This window comes from Anomaloglossus baeobatrachus, chromosome 2 (genome assembly GCF_048569485.1).
Source record: "Anomaloglossus baeobatrachus isolate aAnoBae1 chromosome 2, aAnoBae1.hap1, whole genome shotgun sequence".
NCBI classification, from domain to species: domain Eukaryota; kingdom Metazoa; phylum Chordata; class Amphibia; order Anura; family Aromobatidae; genus Anomaloglossus; species Anomaloglossus baeobatrachus.
The window spans coordinates 704,677,419-704,691,177 of NC_134354.1; the positions used below are offsets into that span (position 1 = coordinate 704,677,419).

The following is a 13,759-nucleotide window of genomic DNA, read 5'->3' on the forward strand; positions in this document are numbered from 1 at the left end:
CGTGCTATGTAGGTCATGGATAGTGATAGTCGGACCCGGACTGTAAAAGTCCAGACCCACGAGGATTCACAGGTACCCGAGTGCCAGTCCCAGAATACTCAGGGAATTCCAGTTATTGATCCAGATCCGGCACTCAGGTAATACAAAAAAAAAAATGAAAATAAAAAACAAAATAATAAAGCAAGCATGCTATCCTTAAGGAGAATCCGGCGCAGCTGTAACTGCTCCCGTGGCCGCTCATTCACTTTTTGGGCCACTCATTACCTTCATTATAAATGCACTGCCTTCCCCGCCCCTCGGCGTTTGTGATAGTTTGCAGTCAGATGCGCCCCCACGCAGAGTGACAGTGACAGCATTTCTGATGCTTTTAATCATAGTCCCTGTCTGCAGGTCTCTATCGTACAATAAAAATAAATAAAAAAAAATAGCATAGGATTCCCCATACCTTGATACCCAGCCATGATAAAGTATATGGCTACAGGCTGCAGCCCCCAGCCATGCCCTTATCTTGGCTTTGTATCAAAATAAGAGGAACCCACATGCAGCTTTTTAAAATTATTTAAATAAATAAAAAAACAGCATGTGGTCCATCCAATTTTGATACGCAGCCATGTTAAAGCTCAACAACTGGAGGCCGGTATTCTCAGGTGGGGAGACCCCCAGTTATTGGGCCCCAAAGCCTAAAAAGAGCAGCTGCCCATGATTGTCACGTCCATTAGATACCAGATTCCCAGCACAGGCCAAAAAAATACTTTATTTGAAATAAAAGACAAAAAAGCACCCTCTTTGTCCACTTTATTAGCCCTAAAAACACCCCTGCAGGTCCGACGTAATCCACACGAGGTCACGTTATCTGCAATCACAGGTGGAGGGCTGTGGGAGCCCCCAGCTGTGCCCACAACTTACCTGAGTGATGTCATTGCTGATCACTGCTCAGTTGCTCCCGAGGTTCGCAGCTTTGCCTTAATTGATAAAAAAAAAGCAGCATGCAGTTCTTTTTATTTTGATATATAGCCAAGATAAGCATATGGCTAGGGGCTGCAGCCTCTAGCTGCAGGCTTTATCTGTGCTGGGTATCATAATATGGGGGGACCCTACGCCAAATATTTTATCTATTTATTTATTTTTAGACCACGATAGATGCACAATTTTGCATTTCTAAAATTAAATAGCGCTCCTTCTTTTCTGAGCTCTAGATGCTCACCACACCTCTAGGTAAGTCCCTCAAGGGATTTAGTTTACAAAATGGAGTTACTTGTGAGGGGTTTCCACTTTTTAGGCACATCAGCTGCTCTACAAAAGTGGCATGGCATTCACTATCTATTCCAGCCACTTTTGCTTTCCAAAAGTCAAATGGCGCTCCTTCCCTTCCGAGCTTGTCGTGCTCACAAAGAGTAGATTTCCATCACTTATGGGGTTTGGGGGAACGCAGGAGAAATTGCACAACAAATTGTATGGTCTATTTTCCCCTCTAACGCTTGTGAAAATACAAAATGTGAGGCTAAAGCAACGTTTGTGTGGGAAAAATGTATTTTCACATTTTCATGGCTCAACATTATGAAATTCTGGGAAGTGCCTGTAGATTTAAAGTGCTCACCAAACATCTAAATAAATTCCCTTGAAGGTGCTAGTTTCCAAAAGGTGGTCCCTTGTGGGTTGTTTGCAATGTTTTAGCACATCAGGGGTCTTGCAAACACGACATGGAGTCTGCTATCTGTTCCGGCTGCTTTTGCACTCCAAAAGTCAAATGGCACTCCTTCCCTTCTGAGCTCTGCCTTGCGCAGAAACAGTAGTTTTCCATCACATGTGGGGTATTTGCGTACGCAGGAGAAATTGCACAACAAATGGTCCATTTTCTTCTGTTACCCCTGTAAAAATGCAAAATTTGGGGCTAAAGCAAAATTTTTGTGCGAAAATGTATTTTCTCATTTTCATGTCTCAACGTGATAAAACTGTGAAGCGCTTGTACGTTCAAAGTGCTCAGCACACATTTAGATAAATTCCTTGAGTTTACTATTTTCAAAAGGGGGTCACTTGTGGGCTGTTTGCAATGTTTAGGCACCTTAGGGGCTGTGCAAATGCGGCATGACGTACACTATCTATTCCAGCCACTTTTGCACTCCAAAAGGGAAATGGCACTTCACTTCCAAACTCTGCCATGCACCCAAAGAGTAGATTTCCACCACATATGAGGTATCAGTGTACTTAGGAGATATTGCACAAGAATTTGGTGCATTTTTCCTGTTACTTTTCTAACAATGGAAAATTTGGGGCTAAAGCAATTTTTCCTCCTTTCCATCTGAAGGATTAATAGACTTCTTTAAACTGGTTTTGAGCACTTTGAGGGATGCAATGTTTAAAATGGTGTCACTTTTGGGTATTTTATGTCACATAAGTACCTCAAAGTCACTTCAAAGGTGATGTGGTCCCTAAAAAATTTGGTTTTGTAAATTTTGTTTGGAAAATGAGAAATTGCTGATGAACTTTCAACCCTTCTAACTTTCTAATGAAAAAGTCATATTTAAAAAATGGTGCTGATATAAAGTAGACATGTGGGAAATGTTATTTGTTAACTATTTTGTGTGGTATAACTGTCTAGTTTAAGGGCATAGCATTTCAAAATATGAAAATTGTGATTTTTTATTTATTTTTGCCAAATTTTTTATATTTTCATAAATAACCTAAAATCCTAAGGAACAAAATTTACCATTATCATGAAGTACAATGTGTCAAGAAAAAACGATCTCAGAATCACTGGGATTCGTTGAAGAGTTCCAGAGTTATTACCTTATAAAGTGGCACTGGTCAGAATTGGAAAATGAGGCTCGGTCATTAACGTACAAAGTGTCTCTGTCCTTAAGGGGTTAATGGTGCTAGATAAGTGAGTAAGGCTAGTTTCACACTTGCGTTGAATGGCATCCGTCACAATGCGTTGTGTGACGCATGTGATGGATGCGTTGTAAATTGTGTGATAATAAAGGGAACGGATTCCTGTGAAATAACGTGTTGCGTTCTTGGAGAGAGAGAGAGCGAGCCCCCATAATCACTGCACATACGCATGCACTACCGCATTCATCATCACCGCTCACACGCAGGCACTACCGCACTCATAATCACCACTCACACGCAGGCACTACTGCACTCATCATCACCGTATACACACCGGCACTACCCACCCATCACCGCACACACAGGCATTACCTCAGTGATGTCCCCGCTGACAGCGCGACTCCCTTCAGTTTCTGCGTGGAGCTCACAGGAGCGGGGATGTTCTACTGCCGCTCCTGTCAGCTTTATGTAGCAGAGCTGAAAGCATCGTGGGACCTCTGTGGATTACGTTGGACCTGGAGGGGTATTTGGGGGTTTAATAAAGTGGTGAAAGATGGGGATTTTTTTGTCTTTTATTCCAAATAAAGTATTTTTTTCAGGTGTGTTTATTTTTTAACTTACAGGTTTATCATGGAAGGTATCTCGGGGAGACGCCTGCCATGATTAACCTAGGACTTAGTGGGAGCTATGTGCTACCATTAACTCCTTATTACCTCAATTGCCACCACACCAGGGCAATTCGGGATGAACCAGGTAGAGTCCCGGGACTGTCGCATGTAATGGATGCGTCAATTCCGGGTGGCTGCTGGCTGATATTTTTAGGCTGGGGAACTCCCCATAACATGGGGCCCCCCATCCTGAGAATATCAGCCTTCAGCCGTGTGGCTTTATCTTGGCTGGTTTCAAAATTGGGGAGCACTGCACGTCATGTTTTTTTAATTTCTTATTTACTGTACTGCACGATATAGACACGCCCACCGGTGGCAGTGATTTGTTACAGTGAGACAGCTGTCACTCACCGTAGGGGCGTGTCTGACTGCAACCAATCATAGGAGCCGGTGGGCGGGGGAAGCAGTGAATACTAGATGGAATAATGAGCGGCCGGCATTTTCAAAAGAGGAGAAGCCGTCAGAACAGTGTGACAGCTGTGCAGCGCCGCGACGGTGATCGGTGAGTATGAGAGAGGGGGAGAGAGGGAGAGACAGACCGACAGACAGAAAGAGAGACCAGGAGTGCTTTTAAACGAGTTAGAACGTGCTGCTGGACATGCTGAGCATGCTCAGTAGAACGTGACGGAATCCTGCACTGGAATCCGTCGCCAAACACATGGCAACGGAATCCAGCACCATAGACATTCATTATGTCTCTTAGGCTAGTCTCACACTTGCGTTTTTTTCCTTCAGTCGCAATCCGCCGTTTTGGAAAACAGCAGAATCCATTAACGGATTCCGCTGCTTCCCATAGACTTGTATGGACGATGCATTGCGACTGATGATCCTGCATTTCATACGCCGGGCGACGCTGCGTTGCATCCACCGGGCGGAAAAAACGCAGCATGTAACATTTTTCTGCGCTTCCCTGAGCGTCAAAAAAACGCAATGTGACGTCATTTGACGGATTCCTGTGATGCATCCATTTTTACACAACTGCGCATGCTGAGTTGAGTAATTGTTGAAAAACAAGCTACAACGGATTCCGTTGTATTGCAGCATCCATCACATCAGTTGTGCCAATATATTTAACTCATCCGTTACATCCGTCACACAACGCAATGCGACGGATGCCGCACAATGCAAGAGTGAAACTAGCCTTAACGGATCCCGACGGAATCCTGCGGAGTGCGGTTTTTTACAGCAACAAAAAAAAAGCTACATTCAGCGTTCCTTCCGCCCGACGGCCACTGATGGTCGCCGTCAAAACAACTGATGCACCGTGGGGCGGATGCAATGCAAGACCATCTGTTGCAATCTGCCCTTAATAGAAGCCTATCAGGAATAAACGGATTCCTGCAACGGTTACCGTAATTCCTCAAGGCGGCGGATTGCAACGGATGCCGCACAACGCAAGTGTGAAAGCAGCCTTAAATAAATTAAACCTGTATAGCAACTTCACAGATTAGCACTTTTTGTTTCCCTAAATTATGTTTCAGATTTGATTGAAAGGGGAGGATCGTCAATATTTAAAATAAAAACACAATATACACGTGGTCCTTTTCGGCCAGAGAAAATGTGAGAAATATAAAAAAAATGTATAGAAATTGTTACAGTAAATCGAGATGTTTACCTCTGCAGCTCTGTTTTGCCACACCAATTTAAAGGGAACCTATCACCAGGATTTTCACATATAACCTAATGCCAGTGCTATACTGGCACTATCAGGCTGATTCTATACATACCTTTAGGTGTCAGTGCGGATATATAGATTTTGAAACCCAAGAAAGTAAAGGCTTTTTCTAAATACCTTGACCAGCCAATTCTGCCTGTGAGCAGCACTATCGTAGTCCACTCATCCCCAAGTAGTGACCCCCGGGCTCCATGACCTCTAGGATTCGGTGATGTCATGTCAACTTCCAGTTGATCTGACATCACCGCCCCCTTTCCTGAGTGACCTGGCTGTGGGCGGAGCTTCTCCATTCATCACAGCCCAACATCTCCCTGCTTGTGGCGCTCTGCAGTGTAGGAGAGTGCGCGCAACATGCTGAGCTGTGATGCTGGGCTGTGATGAGCAGTGAAATGCCGCCCTCTGTCCAGTCACTCAGAAAGACTGGGGCCGCCTCTGTGATCTGGGGTCAACTGGAAGCTATTGTGACATCACCGGATCCCAGAGGTCACGGAGCCCCGGGGGTCACTTCATGGGGATGAGCGGACCGCAATAGCACCACTCAGAGGCAGAATTGGCTAATTAAGGTATTTAGATAAAGCCTTTCCTAACAGTTTTACAGGGATGTGGTCACTACTGCAGAGTAGTTGACCACCCCTTTAATAGAAATCTCATGTTTGCTGTACTTCTTTTCTACTTTGTGTAAGCTCACCTGTGGTGCATTTTTCCAAGCAGAAATGCCCAGTTTTCTGTGCGGATCTCCCCCATTGACTTTAATTAGATGCGGAAAATCTGCAGGTAAAAGTCACACGTGTTTTTGGTGTGTTTACAAAGCGGAAATGCACCAGACATACATGTAATTCCCACCCAATACCAGGAAGTTTCAAAAACAAAACTGCTTTATTTAAAGGATAACACAACAAACAAACAAAAAACGCAATATCAAAAATGAGATAAAAACGCTGAGTCAAAAAAAGCAATTAAAAAAATGTAGTAAAAGAAAACAAATAGGGTGTACAAATTCTGCAGCGTAAAAAACTCAACTGATCCTGATCGTGGGAACGAAAGGCCCTGTCACACACAGAGATAAATCTTTGGCAAATCTGTGGTTGCAGGGAAATCATGGACATATTGTTCCATTTGTACAAAGACACAAACCTGGCACAGATCTGCCGCAGATTTATCTCTGTGTGTGACAGGGACTTTAGTCTTAGGGCTCTTGTCCACTTGAGATTTCCATGTGCGAGTGCGATCCGATAAAAAATCGGATCGCACTCGCAGCAGTGTTAAGCTATGAGGCATTGTCCATTAGCTTAATTTTATACGACACGTCTTGTGCTCTCGGTGAAATTGCAGCATGCTGCGATTTGCACCAAGTCTCAGCTCTCGCACCCCCATGCAAGCCTATGTTAGCGAGAGAAAAATCAGAATACGGGTGGCATATGCATGTGACACGGATCCTTAACAATCTACACACTTGTGTCGCGGGCGGAGGAGGGGACGCAGCGCTCTCCCAATGCTCGGGTACGGCTGCTGCTGCTGCTCGGTGGTGGCTCGAGCGGTGGGCCGGATCCCGGGGACTCGAGCGGCGCTCCTCGCCCGTGAGTGAAAAGGGTGGGGATTGGATTGTGGGGATTTGGTTATTGTCCGTGACGCCACCCATGGTTGTGGTGATATTGGTGACACCACCGCTGCTCTGGACGAGGATCCCGGGAGCGATGACAGGGAGCAGTCTGGATGTTAGTTCTCCCCTCCGTGGGTAGGGGGTTGGTTGTCCCGGGGCCCGGTGATGGGGTAGGGATGGATGGCAGGCGGGTTACGGGGCCTGGTGAGGTGCAGGGTCGCGGGGGCAGCGCTGTGCCGCACGGCACGGTGGTACTCACTCAGCCAATGATTTACACGGAGTCTCTGGTCAAACAAACAACTGGATGGACGGGTCCCACAGGCGGCTGCGGTGTTTTTCCCCTGACCCCAGGTTGGTAATGTAAGTCCTTTCCTGCACCTTCCGTACACTCCTCCTGCGCTCCGGTTTCCAGCTGGCTCCCCGGTTCGGTACTGGTGGGCCACTGCCCAGCCCCGGCTACCTACGGTTCCACCAGACTGTCTTCCCGGCTCTCGCAGACGGCCACTACCGTCTGCCTGACTGCTACACGAGGGCCCTAGGCTCCAACCTAGGCCCCAGTCTGCGTCTGCCTCTCTGCAGACCACCTCTCTCTTCCTCTGCCTGGACTTGTCTGAGCTTGTTTCCTGCCTCAGGCCAGCTAAACTCCTCGGTGGGCATGCCCATCTGCCTGACTCCGCCCACCTGGTGTGTCTGTCTGAACCCGAGGAAGAAATCAGGTCTCACTGGGGATGACTGCAGTGAACTACTGGGGGTGGGGGAGTGTGTGTGTTGTTACCTGTGGCCCCTGGCTTGTCCAGGGCACCACACTTGCATACAGCGTCGGACTGGCTACCGGAGTAATCTCCAGTAATACCAGTCCTGGCCGCGGTTACATGCACTGAACTCCGGAGCTCTCACCTGAGCTCCGGGTGCAACCTGGACTGTAAAGCACTGTGGAATTAATAGCGCTATATATATGAATAAATATTATTATTATTATTATAACAGCGAGCGCCGAGTGATTGATTCCCCGGCGATTGCTGTTCAGTTCATGACAGCTGTGGACAGACCAGGCTGAACTCTGAAGCTCAGGTGACAGCTCCAGAGTTCAGTGCAGGTAACTGCGGCCAGGCCTGGTATTACTGGAGATTCCTCCGGTAGATAGTCCACCGCTGCTTGCATAGCACTCACATAGCACCAGGGCTGCCACTTGGAATTTCAGGGCCCCATACTGGCAAAATTTTCGGGCCCCCTTTGGACTTCGCCCAGGCTCCACTCCAGCTCCGCCTCCACCCCTCACTGCCAGCCTTGGAAAAACGTGTATATATATATATATATCTATATATATATATAGATATATATATATATATATATATATTAATAATAATATGAATATGTATACCCACCCCCCCGGGCACATGCGGGTATATATGTTCCCAGCCTGGTTTATGACCCTTCCTGGTGAATATGTCATCCTCCCGGTATATATGTCAACAGATTGGTAAATCATATACATCATGTAGGAGATGCTGAAGGCACGTACATCACAGAAGGGACTGGGGGCATATATATACACATCACAGGAGGGACTGGGGGAATATATATATACACATCACAGGAGGGCCTGGGGGCATATATATATACGTCACAGGAGGGGCTGGGGACATATACACACATCACAGGAGGGGCTGTAGACATACACACATCACAGCAGGGGGTCTGGGGACATGTCTATACATCACAGGAGGGGCTGGGGACATATACACACATCACAGCAGGAGGGACTAGGGGCATATACAAATCACAGGAGGGGCTAGGGCTCGGACAGTACTGGCGGTGGCACAGACAACACTAGAGGGGCACAAACAGGACTGGAGTACATGAACAGGACTGAGGGGAGGGTGGCTCACAACATCGGGAGGCAGGAGGCCCACAGCAGAGGGGCAGGAGGCCCACAGCAGAGGGGCAGGAGGCCCACAGGAGAGGGGCAGGAGGCCCACAGGAGAGGGGCAGGAGGCCCACAGCAGAGGGGCAGGAGGCCCACAGGAGAGGGGCAGGAGGACCACAGCAGGGAGGCATGAGACCCCGGGCCGGAGGTTTCCCACCCCCGATCTAGCTGAAGCAAGGCAGGGGTCAGCAGGCCTGCAGTCGGGGGGGCCTGTGGTCGGCGGGCTTGTGGCCGGCGGGTCTGTGGTCGGTGGGCTTGCGGTCGGCGGGGCCTGTGGTTGGTGGGTCTGCGGGCTTGCGGTCGGCGGGTCTGCGATCCGGCAGTTGGCGGGTCTGCGGGCGGCCCCAGGCAGAGCTTAGCGGGCCCCCCTCGGGCTGGGATCAGCGGGCGGGCTTCTCCACCACCTCACCACCCCGACGATCGTCTTCAGCTTACAGCGCTTACCTGTCCCCGCCGGATGCCAGGTCCTCGCCACCTCCGCGTTGTATGCAGCACTGTGATGAGGCGCAGAGTGATGACCTCATCACAGTGTTGTGTGATGACACGCCGCCTCCCTGCTCTACTCGCTTCCGGCCACATAGCTAATTTGCATGCGATGTCCTGGAAGGGCTTCGCCTGCAATTTAGCCATGTGTGCAGTGGAAGAAACGACACGGCCGGGCCCCTCAGCTGTGCCTGTGACTGGGGGCCGGTGAAGAGAAGCGGCCCGTCCTGCCTGGGGCTTAACAAACCCAAGTAACTACCCCCTCTCTTCACCGGGCCCGGTACACCAGGCACAGTAGTAATGCCCTGATGGAGGCCCTGCATAGCACTCGCATGACGCTCGTATGACATACGGATGCTATGTGAGAAAAAAAACACACAACATACGCAGATCATATGCAGATCATACATAGGACACTCTACTCACTTTTCTGGTCGAGTATCGCTGGGATTTTTATAACACAAGTGGACAAGAGCCCTTACACTGCATCCCCGTGTTCCCCTTCACTGCACCTACCCTGGATTTGCCGGCTGGGGACCTGCCTCTCTTTATATAAAGCCACAAGTGCACAGGAATTTCACCAGAGTGGTACAGACATCGTCAGTAGAGGCTGCAGCCACTGGATATGCCTCGCAGTGCCGTCCCATGACTTAGATTTATCCATGTACACTTCAAAGTCCCCAGCAGAAGGAAATTCACAGAGACACATCCAGAGGACCACACGGTGACGGGACAGCACACACTGTGAGTAGATGATTTATTATTATACATCCCAGATTCCCAATGAAAAATGTCCATTGACAAATCTGTGAGCAACTTTTATATAAACATCACATTCAGGTATAATGTACTAACTATATGTTGCTCATAGAGGGGCATTCTGAATTACTTTAGCATGAATTTCCTTCAACTCGGAACTCAATCAATAACATGTAGTGCTTCGTCAGCCCTGAAGAGGTTCTTTAGCAGCTGCAGCATATTACACAGTAATTGACCCACATCAAACAGTGCTGATGATGAAGGGGTTTCGACTTAATCAATTAATAAATGTTGTGTTGGAAAGTCAGCTTCTGTTCAAAAAGTGGTTCTGCAGCAGCTGCGGTGCATTTTATATGGATTATATACAATAATGTATTTCTACTAAAAATTATAAAATGACCTATTTTATGAGTATAGTGAAATAATTGTAATTATTATATCATGTATTAGTGCTGTATTTTGTAATATATGTAGATAGAGCAAAAACATGTAAGCCTGACAGGGCCCTCTCCGCTCTGTACCAGTCAATATTACTCTGTTCATTGTATTTTATATTTGTGTTTTGTATGTAACCCCTTTTCATGTACATCACCATGGAATCAATGGTTCTCTAAAAATAAAAATAATAATGGCTAGATAGACAGATATTGAACTATTTTAAATATTGTATATTATCATATAATACATTTGATGGGCATACTAGGTAGTATTCATAAAAATATAAAAAAATAAATTTCTCTCAAATTATATATGCTGTTCGTATATATATATATATATATATATATATATATATATAAAATATATATATATATATGTGTGTGTGTGTGTGTGTGCGTGTGTGTGTGTGTGTGTGTGCGAAGGGAAGAGTGATCCAGCAAATATCAAGAGGTCCGGTTGGCATAAAACAATGGATTTATTGATAGAAAAATTAAGAAATAAAAAAATATATATAGCGGAGATGTAAATAATAAGTTGCTGGAAATAGTGCAATATGGACAGCGCGTTTCGGCAGTATAAGCCGCCTTCTTCTTGATGTCCTCTACTCAATTGCAACACCTGTGTGAGGATTTCAGATCACAGCTTGAATAAAATCAATTGATCTTTTAGGAGCCTCTGCACACCTTAAGATCAGTTTTGGCTTGGACCATGAAGAAGGCGGCTTATACCGCCGAAACACGTTGTCCGTAACTTACTATTTCTTGCAAGTTATCATTTACAAGTCTGCTATATATATATTCTTTTATTTTTTAATTTTTCTATCAATAAATCCATTGTTTTATACCAACTGGACCTCTTGATATTTGCTGGATCACTCTTCCTTTTCTACATTGTTCAAGACCCACTCCCGGTCTGGATCTGTGCAATATTCAGAATAACAGGAGGAACCATTCATTCAGAGCTGTCACGGGTGAGCTGGTCTACATCCTTATTGCTATATATATATATATATATATATATATATATATATATATATATATACACATACATTTTTTTATATACTGTATATACATTTCATTTTGCATGTGTTGGTACAACAAATTCAGATTAAATAATGATTGGAGGACATATGGGAAACCAAATAACAGTGCAGATCATATTGACAGGAGACATGACATGGAAATTGATAAATCATAATTATTAATAAGAAAACAAGACCATACTATATAAACAAGCAAAAGCAACAGTTATAAAATAATGAATAATATTACTGAATAATAAGATTTCATATTGTTGTAATTAATGATTGCTGCAGAGGTACAGTATTATTATTATTATTATTTATTATTATAGCGCCATTTATTCCATGGCGCTTTACATCTGAAAAAGGGGTATACATAGACAAGTACAATAATCATAAATAATACAAGGCACAGACTGGTACAGGAGGAGAGAAGGACCCTGCCCACGAGGGTTCACAGTATACAAGGATGGGTGAGGATACAGTAGGTGAGAGTAGAGATGGTCAGTCGCTATGGTGGACTAAGGGTTACTGCAGGTTCGAAGAGTTGGGTCTTTAGGTTCCTTTTGAAAGTTTCTACGGTAGGGAGAGTTTGATGTACTGGGGTAGAGAGTTCCGGAGTATGGGGGAAGAACGGGAGAAATCTTGTATGTGTTGGTGGGAAGAGGAGATAAGAGGGGAGAAGAGAAAGAGATCTTGTGAAGATCAGAGGTTGGGTGCAGTAAATAACTATTAAGGCAATAACTAAAATTTGGCACAGCTCAGTTTAAGGTTGACTTTCCGCTTCCAAAACCAGTTTAAGAGTCTGTGTACACAATGATTTTTACACCACTAAAGTGTAGTAAAATAAATGAACATAATGCATAACAACAATGTAAAAATGAGATTGCTGTTCATGTTCAGTCTTTTGTTACTTCAGTCAACCATTTTCAGTTTCAGAAACCATAAAGCGGTAAAAGTAGTAACATGTTCATGCATTGGGTGGCTATGGTTGGAGAGCATTCACTCTTTATAGTTGTAAGTATAGGAAAAAGACAAAGGTGGTAGCGGCAACAACACCACCAAAGAAGCTACTTCAGATCCCCGTCTTTTTACTGAAGCAGCTTCACGTAGGAAAACCTCAGTGGTTCACACCATCGGAATGAATACGTTGTGTGCATACATACCATGATTGTGATTTTTTGATGGAGATATTCTGGGAACTCTCTCAATTTGCTTCCTGGAATCATGATGACCTTTTCAGCCCCTGTATGGCGTGGTGTCACAAACCAGGCAACACTCTGCATACTGCAGATCATGACAACACTGAACACTGAGGATGTGATGGTATGTTACATGTAATTGTTTTGATGGATATGATATCTAGTGGATGGATAATGGCTTTATCCCAAGGATGGCAGAATGTAGGACCTGAGGCCAAAAAGGCTACTGATATATTTGCAGTATATGTGGGTCAAGGAAGCAATTACAAAGGTTTCCCCACTTTATCTTACCAGATGTTTTGGACATGATAGTGTGGTAGTTACTAATATATGAGTATTACATGTTCTCCTCCTGCACTTTTTACCAGTAGACTGTGTGGCACCCTGGACAAGCCAGGTCGTCACAGAACAACACCAACACACCCCACACCCCGGTTAGGCACACCAAAGCCAAACACAAAACCCTTGTTGCCTTCCTCCAGGGGCTGATGTCCACACCAGGGGGTGGGCCAGGCGGTTGGTCCCGCCCACCGAGGAGTTCACAGTCCTGGAGGCGGGAAAAGAAAAGTGAGGAGATAGAGTTTGAAGTGGAAGTGAGAAGAGTGAAGTGGCAAGAGAGCAGACAGAAAGCGGTCCGGGTGTGTGGCCCGGACGGTACGGCAAGGTTGGCAGACGGTGGTGACCGTCTGCAGGAGAGGCCGATTGGAGTGAGCCGTAAGGACCGTGGAAGGGCGGTGGCCCGGCGGTACCGGACCGGTGAACAAAGAGAAGCCAGCACCATCCGGTAGGGCTTACGGACCCCGACAAGGCTAGGAGTCGCCGTTGAATTTGTCAAATCCGTTAGCGAAGGGAACCTCCTGGGTTTCCCAGCAGCCAAGTCCCGATAGAAGGCGACAGCTCAAACCGTGAAGGGAAACACAGTCACCGCCAAGGCTATAGTTCCCAGGGCCAGAGCCTGCGGGCAAAAGGGGCTTTTTCAGCACCCATCCAAGCTGGGGAGCGGGTTACCGGTGGGAACCCATTGGAACCGTACACACTACACAGGTGCAGGGAAAGGCAGTCACCATCAACCTGCCGGGAGGAGAAACACCGCAGCCGTCTGTGGGACCCGTCCATCCAGCCGTTTGTTTTACCGGAGACTGTATATTCATTACTGG

General features: G+C 46.1%; 1 protein-coding gene across 1 annotated transcript in view; it reads left to right on the forward strand.

Annotated features, from left to right (window-relative positions):
- Positions 1-5,653: 5,653 nt before the first annotated feature.
- SERPINE3 (serpin family E member 3) overlaps positions 5,654-13,759 on the forward strand; it is a 55,307-nt gene continuing 47,201 nt past the window's right edge. Inside the window, exon 1 of the mRNA XM_075333935.1 lies at positions 5,654-5,735. The gene's annotated coding sequence lies outside the window, so the exon portion shown is untranslated. The remainder of the gene's footprint in view (positions 5,736-13,759) is intronic.